This window comes from Colletotrichum phormii, assembly GCF_030913505.1.
Source record: "Colletotrichum phormii strain CBS 102054 chromosome Unknown BDP81scaffold_9, whole genome shotgun sequence".
In the NCBI taxonomy this organism is placed as follows: Eukaryota; Fungi; Ascomycota; class Sordariomycetes; order Glomerellales; family Glomerellaceae; genus Colletotrichum; species Colletotrichum phormii.
This window is the reverse complement of record NW_026851451.1, coordinates 105,748-120,020: the sequence shown is the minus strand read 5'-3', so window position 1 is coordinate 120,020 and position 14,273 is coordinate 105,748.

The window sequence follows — 14,273 nt, the reverse complement described above, 5'->3', positions numbered from 1 at the left end:
TATCGAGATTCCTGTTGAGCTCATCGAATCGTCTATGGATCGAACACGATTACCATCCCTGGGGAGCTGGCTCGTTGATACATGTACATGTCGCAGCGCACATCAGACTATCGCTCGAGCGGAGGCTAGAAGACCAGAATTCTTACGGGTTTCCGAGCCTCATCAGAAGCGGAGTGATCTCCTACACCCAAGGTATCTCCTTAGTGGAGAACTCACGTCCATGATGCTATCTCGACTCGTTGTAGGTAAGCCGTAGGGTTCAACGGCAGCCTAGTCCTTGCCTCCTTGTCGCTGTATATCTCGTCAGACACCACGACGAGTGATGTGCTAGTCTACAGGTCTCATCTTCAGGAAGAAAGTCTGCATGTAGTTTCCAGTGCCGTGGCCGATGTACCCTTCAGACACTCTTGACCATAGCGTGCAGACCGCAGTGGAGAGAGGTGGTATCAGTAAGCCACCCGACACTGCAGTTCTTCAACGAGGATGTGCCGGCGGGAGCGAACGTAAGAACGATGTCTTTGCATCTCCTAGCGTTGGAAGCCTCCCGCAATGCGCCCGTGAACACTACGGCTCCCTCCGGATCCTGCTGTTGTAGAAAGTAGCTTCGCCGCCAGCCTACTTCATTCTAACCCTCACCGATGTTGCAGACAGATTTCTCCACAAACTCACCGAGAGTGATGTCGTCAGCCCACGTCTGACCACCAGTCTCTCTTTTCCCAGACCAAGTTGTCAGCGTCTCTCGATTTCCTCCAGTCAGGCTCCCCAGATACGCGAAAGAGGTAATATCACGCCACATAAACGTCGCTCCAGTATCTCGGCCCGCAATCTATCGGCGTCAGCAAGATCCACGCCACTCCCGCTCGCCACGGAAGATCCTACCGCAAGATATGTCAGAGTCAAAGTAGTGACAGGCCCGAACACGCCGCGTGGGGGATGAAGTTGAGGTCATGAAAGACACCTCCAACGGCCGTATGAATTACATCGTCGGCACGACACCAATCATCTTGTGGTGTTCCTCTTTGCATCGACAAGACAAGGCTGCAAGCCCCATGAAGGATGTCATGATACTCACCTAGTCTACCTAAAATAAGACCCCATTCAGTAATTGCGCTGCATGTTTGTGCACCTGACAATCAGAACCGAGGTCCCTTTGCTCAGCCGCGGCGTCAAACGGCCAACACATCAATCATACCCAACCTGACAAACAGTCTTCTTTTTTTTCTTTTTTTTTTCTTTTTTTGAGGAAAGACCTCAATGTCACGCTGTGCTGACGGTCATTTCCCCCATCACCCACCGCCGCGGCCCGTCCCCAGCCCTACTAAATCCCCCAAATCTTTCCGTAAGCCCGTGATTACCGCCGACAACGGGGGGAGAATTGGTCCAACAAGAAAGAAGGCTTCTGGAGATTGACTGAGACCACCGAGGGGGGCTTGGTGACTCAGCTGAGGCCTTCCCGTCCGCTGCCGCCGAGGATGCGTGGGGGCTGACTTCAACGCTGCTGCTGTCTCGGCCTGGCTTGCGCGCCGCCGCAGACCTGCAGCGAACATCCCGAGGCACAGGAAGCTGTTCAGAATGACAACGGCGAGCGTCTCCGCATAGACTCGTGGGGACTGACACGGAAGGCGAAGCAGGGAGCGACTTGCTGACCCAAAGTGCGACTCGTGATGATACCCTCATGATCAAGCCCCAAGCGGCGATGGCGGTAAGTCGCTAAGTCATACGCCTTCCGGCCGATGCAGTTCCTGCAGTAGGCGGCGAGCCGGCGGTCTAAGATTCTTCACCGCATCTCCGGTCCCTGACTCTCTCCCGCAGGAAAAGAGCGCGGCGCGGGGCATATCGCCGGGCAGATACACATGACTCCCCGCTCCGCCTCAGCGTTTGTCTCTTTCTCTGTCTCCGACGACGAGTGAAGGGTCCTGGCACCATACCCGCGTCAGCAGAGTCAAAATCACGGAGAAAATAGTCATTAGCCTGGCTGGAGTCGATGGTAGTGCCACTTGCGCTTCGATTCCCCCGCCTTTCGAGGGGAATCTTCGCTCCTTGCCGGCAACCGTTGGAGAGATACAAGCGTGCGGTACGAGGGGAAGAAGGGCGCTAGGTGCTGAAAGCAGGCACATCTGATCTGGTGGTGTGAGAATAGATATTTGGCATAGGTATGCTTTTTTTCTGTTCTTGCAATAATTTGGCCGACCTTCCGCATAGGGCACTCGTTTCCTTGGCCACTATGGCGATGGCGCAGGTCAGCAGCACCTGGACGGGCAATGTGGATGGCCAGAGGCGGCAAAGAAGTTTTGTTATTGTGTAAGTATCATTTTCCACCGAGGTTTCATTCTCAGACTGCGCCGTTTGCAATCAGCACACGCAATCTTGCTTTTCCTTGCATACCGCGTGATCCAATTTTCAAGTCATCTTGGACCGAACAGTGTCGCAAAGAAGAAACGGGCAGAAATAACAAACGATGCTCCCAAAACACCCAAAACAGAAAGTACATGAAGACGGAAATAGTGTCTGAAAGACGCTCCAGGAGCTCTTCCGTTACCAAACGTAGATTGTAACCTCGCGCTGTCAAACAAGCACACATGAGGGAGACGGGAGACGCGGGTGTGTGTGTGTGTGTGTGTGTGTGTGTGTGTGTGTGTGCCCCGCGGCAGCGCTTCAGACTATGAGAACAAGCGCCCCGCCCCCCACATGGGAACTCAGCAGAGATATTTCGGGTGATGCGCAGGGCGGCACAGGCATCGAACCATACTTGGGGTGAGCAAGAGACCATTCAGTCGCAGCAATGCGATGCTGAAGCCTAGAGCTGCAGCACAATGACGGCGATCGAGAGGCTCAGCAGGGCGATGTCCAATGACAGTAGGGAGACAAGCGGTGGCTGACTTTGCCTTATCAATGCCACCCACGCTCTCACCCATCCATCCATCACTTTCCTTACAATTGTATATGGACGGAAGAGGAGGGGGAGTATTCTTCAACATGTCTTTCATGAGTTGCAAGGGGTCTATTCGAAACAGCATCACCATAGGGTGAATGAACCCTTGGGGCGCAACCTGTTGGAACGAAATGGAAGACAGCAAAGTCTGGGGTTGCAACCGTCGACCCCAGATTACAGGGAATCTTTTCCGAACGCAAACGGATTTGTTCCCGCAATTATTGTAGTCATGGGAACAAACAACGGAGCAATGTCTGCAACTAGCCTACGAGACAAGGGAAGGAATAAGATGGAGGATTAAACAAATCTGGGACCAAGAAAATAATAATCAGAAAAAGAAGAAAAAAATTCATCTTTTTTTTTCTTTTTCTTTTTTCAACGTTTTCTCTGGGACGTGGTCTCATCTCCAGCCTGTTGACCACGATCCGTTTTGATACCCACGTTGGTGTTTCCCGGATTCAAGGATCACGTTTCTTGGTTCACCGTATCTTGCAAGTTGCCAATGCTTGCGGTGAAAGTATCATAGTCCATACTCCTGGTCTTAGTCGTCACCTGTCCACTCTTCTCGTTACTGGAACCCGGCCTCACGAGCAAATGAGGAAGCCGACGAAGCAACGAGAAAGGTTGGACTGCCGGGCATAAGCCGAACCGACGACAACGCCACCATCTCCATTCAATGTCCCGCATGAGGCGATATTCCGGGGAAACTTCGTGGAGGTCCCACGTACGGTATTGGCAAGCCTCGCAGAATGCGGAGAGAGAGAGAGAGAGAGAGAATGAGGGGGCTTGGCAACAGCTCCAAAGTATCGACGACTATTGTGGACCTAACTCGGTATTCTGTCCACCGAATGGTGCGCCAGCTGGGTAGCTAGTTCGGGAATCGGCTTCAGATTCGCCATCTCTGACCAGAAGCAGAGTCAAACGAGTTTGAGCGCGTGAGAAGCGTGAGAAACAAGAAATGTGAAAACGTTCATCCGGCGGGCCATTGTAGGGTGGGACGAATGGAAAACGTGAGCGTAAAAGCTAACGAGATCAGATGAGAAGAAGAACTGGAGCGCGGTGGACTAGGACAGACCCTGAATCGTGCTCAGGTTGTGGTGTGCATCCTGATTTTTTTTCTTTCCGAAATCTCCTATTACGGCAAGGTGATTGTAATAGTACGTAAGAACTAGGTGATCAAAAAGTTGTTTCTTCCTGGGATGGTGATGGTAACCAAAATCAGGGTCTACACTCTTACAATCCAAGGGCCAAAGTTGGCAAAACCATCTTTGCGACGGTTCCAGTTTCTTGGTTCGGAAGTGGGATGAGGTGCAAAAAGTGTTGAGTCGTACCAGAAACGGAACGCAAGAGAATTCGCTAAAGAAGACGTCAGTCGGAGAATTGGCGAATCGAGGATTTCCTTGGTCTGTGAATGGTTACAACGCGAATGCGACCTCGTCCGTGACAACTTTACGGATGGGTGTTCCGAAGCGCTTTCCATGGTATGCCACTATGCCCGCCATACACCATCAACCACCCCCCCTCCCCCCCTTCTCTCCCTCCACGACTCCAAGAAACGGGGTCTGATACTCCGCCCTCCGTGTCACGATGCAGCCTGGCGGACGCCATCTGGCATCTTGTCTTTTTGCTGGGCCAGGTGGGCTCTAGTAACCTGACCCCTCTCGTCGGAATTCTTGGACGCAGAAAGTTTGCAGAGCATCGTGACTTTACCTGAAGAATCACCACACCCCCTCGACTCCTCTGTGGCGGGCAATCGTCCCATTCGTGGGCCAAGGAGTATGTGACAGAGAGTCCCGGCAATGTGGATAGGCTACACTAGACAAAATGGAACTCGGTGCGACTGCGGTGGTGATGTCTAACGGAGCGGGCCCCGAAAGAGAAAAGGAAAAAAAAAAAAAAAGGAAAAAAGGTCCTAGGATCTCCTCATCCTCCTTCTCCTGGCATCAGAGACAAATCCACTATTGTGAAGAAAATGCCAAAGTTGCCCGTTTCTCCCCCTCTTCCTCGAATCCTGACTTTGTCCCGTTTGATATTCCCCCATGTCGCTCGTCTCGTGTCTCCAGGCGCAACAAAGAGGAGAAGATACTTTGACATGGGACCGTGACAGCCCTAGGGGTTTGTTTGCGTAATAAGCCTCCTCTCAAAGGCTGGAATCACTTCGGTCTGCAGGGACCTGCTATCCCCGCCGCCAGGGAGCGGTTCCTCTCGTGATGACCAGGTCCCACCTCGCTCGGGTTTGCTCGGGGGCAAGCGACGAAAAAAATTCGCTCTGGTCTCCCCCCCTTCAGGCGTCAAGACGTCGTGGAGCTCCATGGCTCGTTGGGCTGCCACGAGGGGGACAAAGGCCTGGAGGAGATACTCCGCGGCAATCTCCGCTTTTTGCGGTACACGTTGGAGTTTGAATATGCGACGAATGGCCAATTTGGCTCGTGCTGCCGATGCCTCCCCCCCGCCCCCCCCCCCTCACTTCCCGTCTCCATAGCTGGACAACCGTAACGAACCTTATGGGAGGATGCGATGTGATCAGATCACTGGTGGGGTCGGGGCGTGAGCTCTGCAGTTCGTGTTGGATATTGTCTCGAAGAAGGCAAGCCAGAAGAGCCTGTGGAGTCTTCCAAAGACTAGCCTAGCAAGCCAGGTTGGACGGACGATGGAAACCTCAAGATTGAATTAGACCTAGGACAGTCTATCATCTACACCACTACAGCACCCCGGTGCGGGATATCGTGGAAAAGGTTCCAGTCCTGTCAAAGAAGAGTGTCGGTCAGGGCAACAAAACATCCCGGGACCAAGTCAGGACCCTTCTTGCATCGAACGTCTCTTCTGAAGGTTGGGTAGCGCAGAGGATAGCGTGGTGACAACCAACAGGCGGCTGGACTCTCCTGGAGGGAAACGGGCGAAGCCATGTGGCCAGACAAATGTACCCGAGCCATGTAGCCACGGGTGCCGACTGGTGGAGGATTCCTCTTCTGCCGCATGATTTTGAGCAACAGGGCTGCAGTCTGCAGAGTGTCACGCTGGTGACCTGCCGGGGCCGCCGCGCCCGGCCGGCGCCAAATGGACCACCGGCTCAGGTGAAAGGGCCGGAGGATGATTTCCTCAGGAGGGTTGGTGATTGTGAATGGGCCATGCCTTTCCTTTCGGTCGAACATCTAGACCACTCGCCGGCGCCATCGCTTTCTCGAGGTTAGACGTCACGACGTGAATGTTCAAGGTCTCGCTTCACCTCCAAAATCTGACCTTCTTCCGAGGAGGACCCCCCAACTGATCCTCCGCAGACGATCTCTCCACGCTCATCGCCGTCCCATTCAGGGACCACCGCTGATCATGCGCCTTGTGCAAGTTTGTCCCCGGAAAATGGACATGCGATCTGAGAGACCGCGCACATCACTTGTTGCCCACCAAGATACCTGAAGATGATTACCGGATTTGATGGAAATCGCTCATTCAGAGTGGACCGGGGTCGTCTGCCGGAGCCTTTCTCACGTAGTCCCCGTGGGCCGGTGAGAGATCCCCCCTCTGTTCATCAGTCCCAGTAAAGACGAAGATCCGGACCATTGACAGCCTCGTTGCCTCGCTCGAGATGACAGTCGCGGGGTCCAGAGGAGCACGAGAGGGGGGCTGGGGGTAAGCGGGTTTTTGCCACCATCGTGCAAGAATCCGATCCTCCGTCCGGGGACACAACGGTCGTTTTCTGGGCTGCTCGGCAGTTTCTCCAGAATCAATGGGTTTATGTACTGGTATCACTGTATCACGTGAATGGGCGGACATGTGGCAGCGCTACCCGATAATTGCGCGTTCACGGAGGTGGGAGGGTAACGAATTGGAGAATGTCCTGCACACTCACGATGCCTCGACTCACGCTCTGATATTCCGTGCTATCCGCAGATGTCGACCAAAACATTCTCGTGGTTCTCAAATACACGGAGGGGAAGTGGATAGGGGCGCGATACGAAGCTAGGCTTTTTGGGACGTCTAGAAGCAGCCAGAGGGTCTTTGAGCAAACGCCGAGGATACAAGACGGCGTATCAACCCGATGAGTGGAGGACCGATACTCTGGAGAAGAAAGGGAGCAGAACGGTGCAAGAGACACGGACAGGAATGCTGGCCTCGCCCGCATCGCAAAGCAGTTGCCGGACCCCCGAATAGACGAGGCCAGAATGGCCGGTCTTCTCTTCTGTCAGGCTGGACATGCCCACCGCGCCTGTAGCAAGCACGGGCAGGGCGACATCACGCCTTTTCTCCCTTCTCTCCTGCGAATACACTTTCCTGATTCGGTCTCACCACCGACTCGGCCGCCGTGTCCCTGTCATGAACAGGGTCCCGTTGCGCTCCCGGGCGATGCCCCGCGACCGAACGACGCGCCGGTGCCTTTCTTGCGTGCTTGGGCCCCCTCCGTCAAGGTCCGCCGTGGTTGGTGCGCTACAGAGACCCTTTTGTTTGGAGACTTTCAGTGTACGGCGTAGACGAGGCTGCCTGCGAAGACCGCCGGTCTATTACCCCCGTCTAGACCTTCCTTTCGCTTGTCATCTGCTGCGGCGCCGTGGGCGCGCATGACAGAAGCCGATATGAAGAGATTTTTCTTTCTTTCTTTTTTTCAAAACATGACAGGTCGCACTGCACCAATGCTGACAGCCCAAAAGCCGCGTGTGAGTATGCGCGCGATGCGATGGCAGGAAAGGCCGGGCAGTAATCGGAAACTTTGGGATATTCGATGCTCTGAACTCGAGCATCTAGCGTGACAAACACACCTCAGATATCCGGAGGTGCCTGAAGGCCGCGAGCGTGTGGCCAGCGCTTGAGTGAAGGTGACAGGGGTTATTGCGAGTCTAGTCTCTCGGTCTCTCCCCCGCGGCTTTCCCATCGCAGACTTCCAGATCCTCGTTGTCTCGAAGGCAGAGACAACGCCCGTGTCTCTCTTTTACCCCCTCCGTCATACCAGCCTACGGAATCAACGTCCGTCGGATTCAGCGACGGGATTCTACTGGCTAGAGGAGAGCATCAACACCACATGTAAATGTTCTAGGGTGCCCTCCCGTTCGATGAGAATCCCCAAACAACAAGGCATCCGGATCGTCGCCCTTGGGAGATGTCTCGATAGTGGGGAATCAGACGTCGCTAGCTATTTTATGCATTCTCAGTGTCCCCTTGCCGGTTCAGCTTGCGAATGAGTCTAGCGTAGGTATCCGTAGTTCTGTCTGACTCCTTTCGACCCGGCAGGCGATGAACCTTCTTTACCCCTCCATCTCAGGCGTGGATACCCCGAGTCCCGCGGTCTAGGTGTTGTCGATTTTGTTTTTGTATTACTATTCAAGGGTTTGCCTGGAAATATGGTAGCCGCAAAAAAAAAAAAAAAACTACTAAAAACCTCTTCAAAATGTGACAAACGACAGCTGACCAGATCCACGGCGTCCATCGGTACCCTCGCGCATCGCGGGAACATCGGTAACAGAGTCTGTAAATCGTGGGTATCCATCCGTAGGGGTCGACGAAGAGATTTGCATAGATGCTGCCGGCGCATAGGCAGCCGGCCGAATCTAGAACGGCCAAAATACCTCTCCCACCCTTCTCCCACCACCACCACCACCCCTCCCCAAACTGCCAAAATACGAAATATCCCTTCCCAACGACGCAAGAGGCGTTCCTGACACTACCCTCCAAGGCAAACCTGACAGAGAACCCTTGCGAATGAGGGCGGGGAGGAAATAGGTAGAGAGGAGATTGTTCATGTCTCTTCCGGCCGAATGTGACCTCAAGCTTGTCTCAAAAAGACAGATTCAATGTGTGTGGTGGTGGTGTGCGTATGTGTCTGGCGCGCGTGTGTGCCGCTTCGCCAGGCCTGCCACGCCCTGGCAGGCCTTCCCGTCCGGGGAAGCGTTCCGGCCGAGGTGAAGGAGGTCCGGATGAGTGGGTGAGAAATGCGCGGATGCTTGGGCTGGGAGACTTTACTAGCTAAAAAGGAAGAAGAAGAAATGTTTGGCCATGCCACTCCGTTCAGCCAGTACCGTGCGTGCGTGCTTTTTTTTGCAACCTTTTTTGCCCATGTTCGTCTCATCTCACTTTACACGCCCCTCAGGGGGTCACTAGGTGAGATTCGTGTTCATGCTTATTATGTGGTCAACATTCTCAGCTTGGATTATTTGACAGATGGATTATTTTCAAATATTCAATAAAAATAGACTCAGACTAATGATTTGTCTTGTGACACAGAATAAATAAAACAATATTTAGTCTCCGGGGGGGGTTTTTTTTTTTTTTTTTTGGTTTTTTTTTTTCATTTTCATTTTAGTCAACCAAATTCCTGTCGGTGAACCCGTGATATTCGATTGACGTTATAGTATCACGACAATGACACATGTGGCATTCATGAGGCTTCTCGATCTGTGTCTATTGACGTTTGACACTTTGCCATTGTTGATGCAATGAATCGCTGTACCTTACAGGAATGCGGGCAAACAGACGTACATGTTCAAGCTACCACCAGCCTGCAGATCATCAGCTCGGGAACCACTCGGTATTCTTGTACTACCCCAACTATTTGCATCATCGATGAACGCCGTGACGCCGTGGCCACGCCAAGATCCGTTTCCAAGAACTGGTGCCTCGCCAATCTGGCAGTCTCTCAAAGTCTACATCCCCATGGCACAAGCGTCTACGTGATCGCGGCAGGCAAAGTTATCAGACCTTTCGCCACGAACGTTGACGAGTCTTCCATGTCAGTTTGCTACCTAGGATATGGATACATCCCTCAGGATGAGAGAGACTTTTGCCATGATGAGAATTACTGAAGCGACAGGTGTGACAACCATTGACATAGCTCAATAGACATTCCATCATTGGCCAGAATTTACGGCAGCAATTTGATGTACCTGGACGGGAAGCGACACTGATCTCCCCGTACTTACTAGCGCCACAAACCATCGTTGGTGTGCCTCAAACTCCAGCCCCCCCCCCGGCGTGTTTGCGATTCAATGTTGCCAACACATCGCGTTAAGCCGCAGGCAACGATTCTTCTCAGAAGACTCAGCACACGGTGCAATACAGCAAGAGAAGCAAATCATTGAGACGACTATCGACACCTAGTCCCCCCCCAGACGCAAACGCCCAAAGTTTGAGCGGTGCCGCCTCTATGGTTCACTAATCCCCCCCTCGAGAGGTGAAAACTGATAGAAGAAGGGACAAAGTCCAGCAATTGTGCCGAATCACGAGCCATCGATGACATTTCAGCTGCTGCTCTGCACCTCCCCAAACAAACCCTTTCATGCCTCCCCAAGCCATGATGATATTCGGTCTCGAGTCACAAGATGTAAGTCTTCCAGAGTCAGATTCAAATCTCAACGGCGGGAAAGGTGTACAGCCCCTTGCTATCTTTCAACCGCGGGCGATTGGCCGGGTGGCGCCTATCAAGCAAGGGTTCATGAAATTCTAAAGTTTGGTGGCTTGCGGGTTGGCCAAGCTCGCCGACAATCACGATCACGGCGATATTCCCTTAGCTTTCGACGATTCAACCTCGATGACAGGTGTCAACTGTACATGTAGACTTCTCTGTGCTAGCTCGACTGCTTTCTTTACGTGTACAAGCCTCTCCGGAGGCGTGATAGGCCGGAACAAGACTCCGGGCCGCAGATCCTTAAGGACCCGCCGCGCCAAAGGCCGGAAGGAAGAAGAAGCCCCAGTGCCACGTTTAGACTCACAACCCCAGAGTCAGCTACAAAGTGCAAGACACTCACGACAGTCCAAAAAAACAAAACAAAAAAAAAGCAAACAAAAATCTCTGTTTCTGTGTCCTGAAATTCTAGTCATGCTGATCATCAGGCACATTCGCCATCCAACCGTTCATTCCTAATCCAGACGCCACAACTCTGACGCGAGAGGGGGGAAGGCCGAGTTACACAAGACAGGACTTGGATTTCCCGCCTTGCCTGCCTGCCTGCCTGACTCTGGGGGGGGGCGAGTGAAGCCGTGGCGGGCGGGCGGGCGGGCGGGCGTTGCGCATATCAGCCCTCCCGTAGATGGCTAGTTTCTTTTGCTTTTTCGTCGGCTGAACATGAATCAAGCAGAGGCTGCGGAGGAGTGAAGCCCGCCGCCATCCGGTCAATATCGGCCTTCTCCTTACCCTCTTCCCCTCCGTCTCGCCGCCCGCACATCAGAGACATTGGGCTTGGGTCCGGTGACAGATATCTCAGTTCAGTGACATATTGGGCTTCCACAACGTTGCGGGGAGCTCTTAAGCCGCAAAGCCGCGAAACATACCGTTGGTGTTGAAAAAAGCAAAGCAAAATCTGCAACTTACACCGCTCCCCGCCATGGCGGACGCCGGCGTGGCCGTCTCTGCGACCCGCGCGTCATATCCTCAAAATGTCCGTCCGCCCGCTTGCCTGCCTGCCGCCGGACGTTGACGCGCGCCCCCGTCCGTCCCCTTACTTCGTCCCCGGTTCCCGCTGCTGCAGGAAAAACGTCCTGCGCGCGCGCCGGCTTCGATCTTCCGCCACTACTGTATGGAGGTACGGATAGAATCTGTAACTTTGTCTCCCCTGCCTACATGTACCGTGCAGGTCAAACCTTGCATAGAATATCGTATCGTATCGTATCGTATCGTATCGTATCGTATCGTATCGTATCGTATCGTATCGTGTCGAGAAGATTGCATTGGATCTCAATAGATCGTGATATAGAAATAGGCATGCATGCGCCCTCACCGCTACCCCCCGGACTGGCGGGAACGAATACCATCAGGCTTCAGCTTTCAAATTCAGGGGCAAGAAAAGTGTAATGCCGATTTCAGCTGTTCAAGTTGCCCTATTCAGAGTATTGTACATTACGTCCGTAGAATTGCCCGTTGAGCCATCCGTATCCAGGATTGGCCAGGCTATAGCTGCATCAAGCCGCGATCTATTGCCATGAAGAACCAACACCACCGATTCGCCTGTAACATTTCCCGATCAATGGTATTCAGAAATGCTGTCGACTATTGTTTGTCAACCGTCTGAATGACAATCAATCCAAACGATATCCAACCGGGACAATGAAGCCTACTCCCGCTGATCAGACTCCCCTGTTCCCCCATGTCTTGGCTTTTCCTCCAGCGTGGCAGTTGTCTGATAAAAAAGCAAACAAACATGGCTGGAAGTTCTGGAACTGGTTTGAGCGTGCGCTTCGACCGGACATGCAGTGAATAGCAACGTCACCTGCGCCAATCTAGAAAACCCTCCAAACAAGACTTCGCATGTCTTGTCTGTTAATCGAGAGGGTTTCAACCCTATCGGCTGTCGGACAGCTACTGGGGACTATCCACAAACCGCAGACTTAGACGTAGCAGCGTGAAGCCATTCTCGAATCAACGACTCCCTCCCACACCACTCACACAGAACTTCCACCGTCGCAACCCCAGAAGAACGGTTTACTGAAATAAGAAAATACACACTCCTACACAACAACTTGCACTCATCCTGGTCTGCCGTCACGCGCACACGCGCACACGCGCATAACGTCCGTACCGCGGACACGGACCCAGCTGCATCTCATCGAATTTTACCCATGCCCACGCCTGCCCTGCTCAATGCCCCCAAGAAAAAACCGTTCGCCGTTTGGAGTTTTCCCCCCTCAAGTAATGAATGCTCCAAACCCCCCATCCAAACTCCTCTCTCAAAATAACCACTTCCTCCAATGACATCCCACACAAACCGCAAAGACGATCCCAAGATGAGAAAGCCAAAGCCCCCCCCTTGTCTTCCGGGGAAGCTCGCCAGTCTCTCCGCGGGTGGAGAAAGAACTCAGGCCTGTCCCGCGCGACTCGCCATCACAAATGACGAGATGGAAGGTCAGCTGAGCATTCCCGAAACAAAATCTGACAGCGGGAGGGGGGAAGGGCGGAACGAACCGTGAACGTACCTACGCAATCATCAACTCTATTGCTCTATCAATCTGTCACTCTATCCATAGTGTACTGCGCAAAGAGTCTACTAGTCATTAAGCTTCTCCCGTCGGGGCCGTCATTAAATCACAACGAAAAGAATGCGTAAAGATCGTCACTTCAAAATGCAACATCATACGCCGTTGCCGTTACCGATGCCGCCGCCGCCGCCGCCGCTTTTCCTCCTCCCGTTCTCCCTGCGCGCCAAACCGCCAGACGGGGGGGGGGGGGTCTTCAACCTCTGCTGAAAGATCGTCGGTGAAGTGCCAAAGCAACCCCGGATCGTCGGGGGCCTCATCCATTAACGGTTTGACGACGTGAATGCATCTGTACGGATAGTGTTCCCTTTCAGCTTTGCATGCATCCTCTGAAACTGGTTTCCAGATTTATCATGATTTTTAACCCTTTCAAAGTTTAAAAATGCTGGCAAGACAATATCATCTTCTGAGTTGTGATAGAACAACTCATGGTTTTGAATTTTTCCTCCGCGCCAAACGCCAGTTCAAGGATAGTCGGAATCTCCAAATCGGCCGGTATCCGCCTTATTAATGAACATGCCTCATTACATGTACGTATCAAGTGAATGTGACTAGCAAGATCACGCAAAGAGAAAGAGAGAAAATTACCGATCGATGAAAGAGAAACAAAGTCTGATACCGTTTTGTAAATGATAACAACACGGCAAATCACCATCCCCACGTGTTTTCCTCACCCGCCCTCAGTGGACCACGACTGGTACGCAAGGTAACACGCCGCTCAGGCACAGCATCTCAACTACACCAAACTCCCCTTACCTTACGGTAGACCCCCCAAGAGGCATCGACATAATCGCGGCCATGGCGATATCAGCTCCCCCGTTTCCCAAGCGATTAGTATCCGTACATACCAAACCTATGAATGTTCCCTCGGTGTCGAGAAGAGCCTAGTGGACCCGCACACCCCGTAGCTTGGACTATTGCATGAAACACGGGATACCGTGAACATGATATCCCACCTCACTCCATGAGAGAGCAAAGTAAATCAACAAATAATAGTAAAAAGAACGAGCGCGGCACTTATCAAGGAGGATCGAGTTACGGAACTCTCCCCCCACGTGCAGAACTACTCGATGCTGGAAATATCTCACCATTCCATGATACATCCATCCCCTTGCCCTTTAGATTTTCGCATCTCCGGCTTCAACTCATCAACACCCTCACCCTCGTCCTCGCCCCACACAACCCAACACTCACCAAGCCGGAAACCCTTCTCGAAGGAAGCAAAGAAGCCCCCCCCCCCTCTAATCTCCATGGCTCACGATAAGATCCTCCAAGCCTCTACGCCGTCACGTAGCATCTCCCTACACCGTATCCGTACACCGCCCAGATTACCTCTCCGATAGGTCTGCATGCGTGTGTGTGTGTGTGTGTGTCCGCGCCTGTTTGCAAA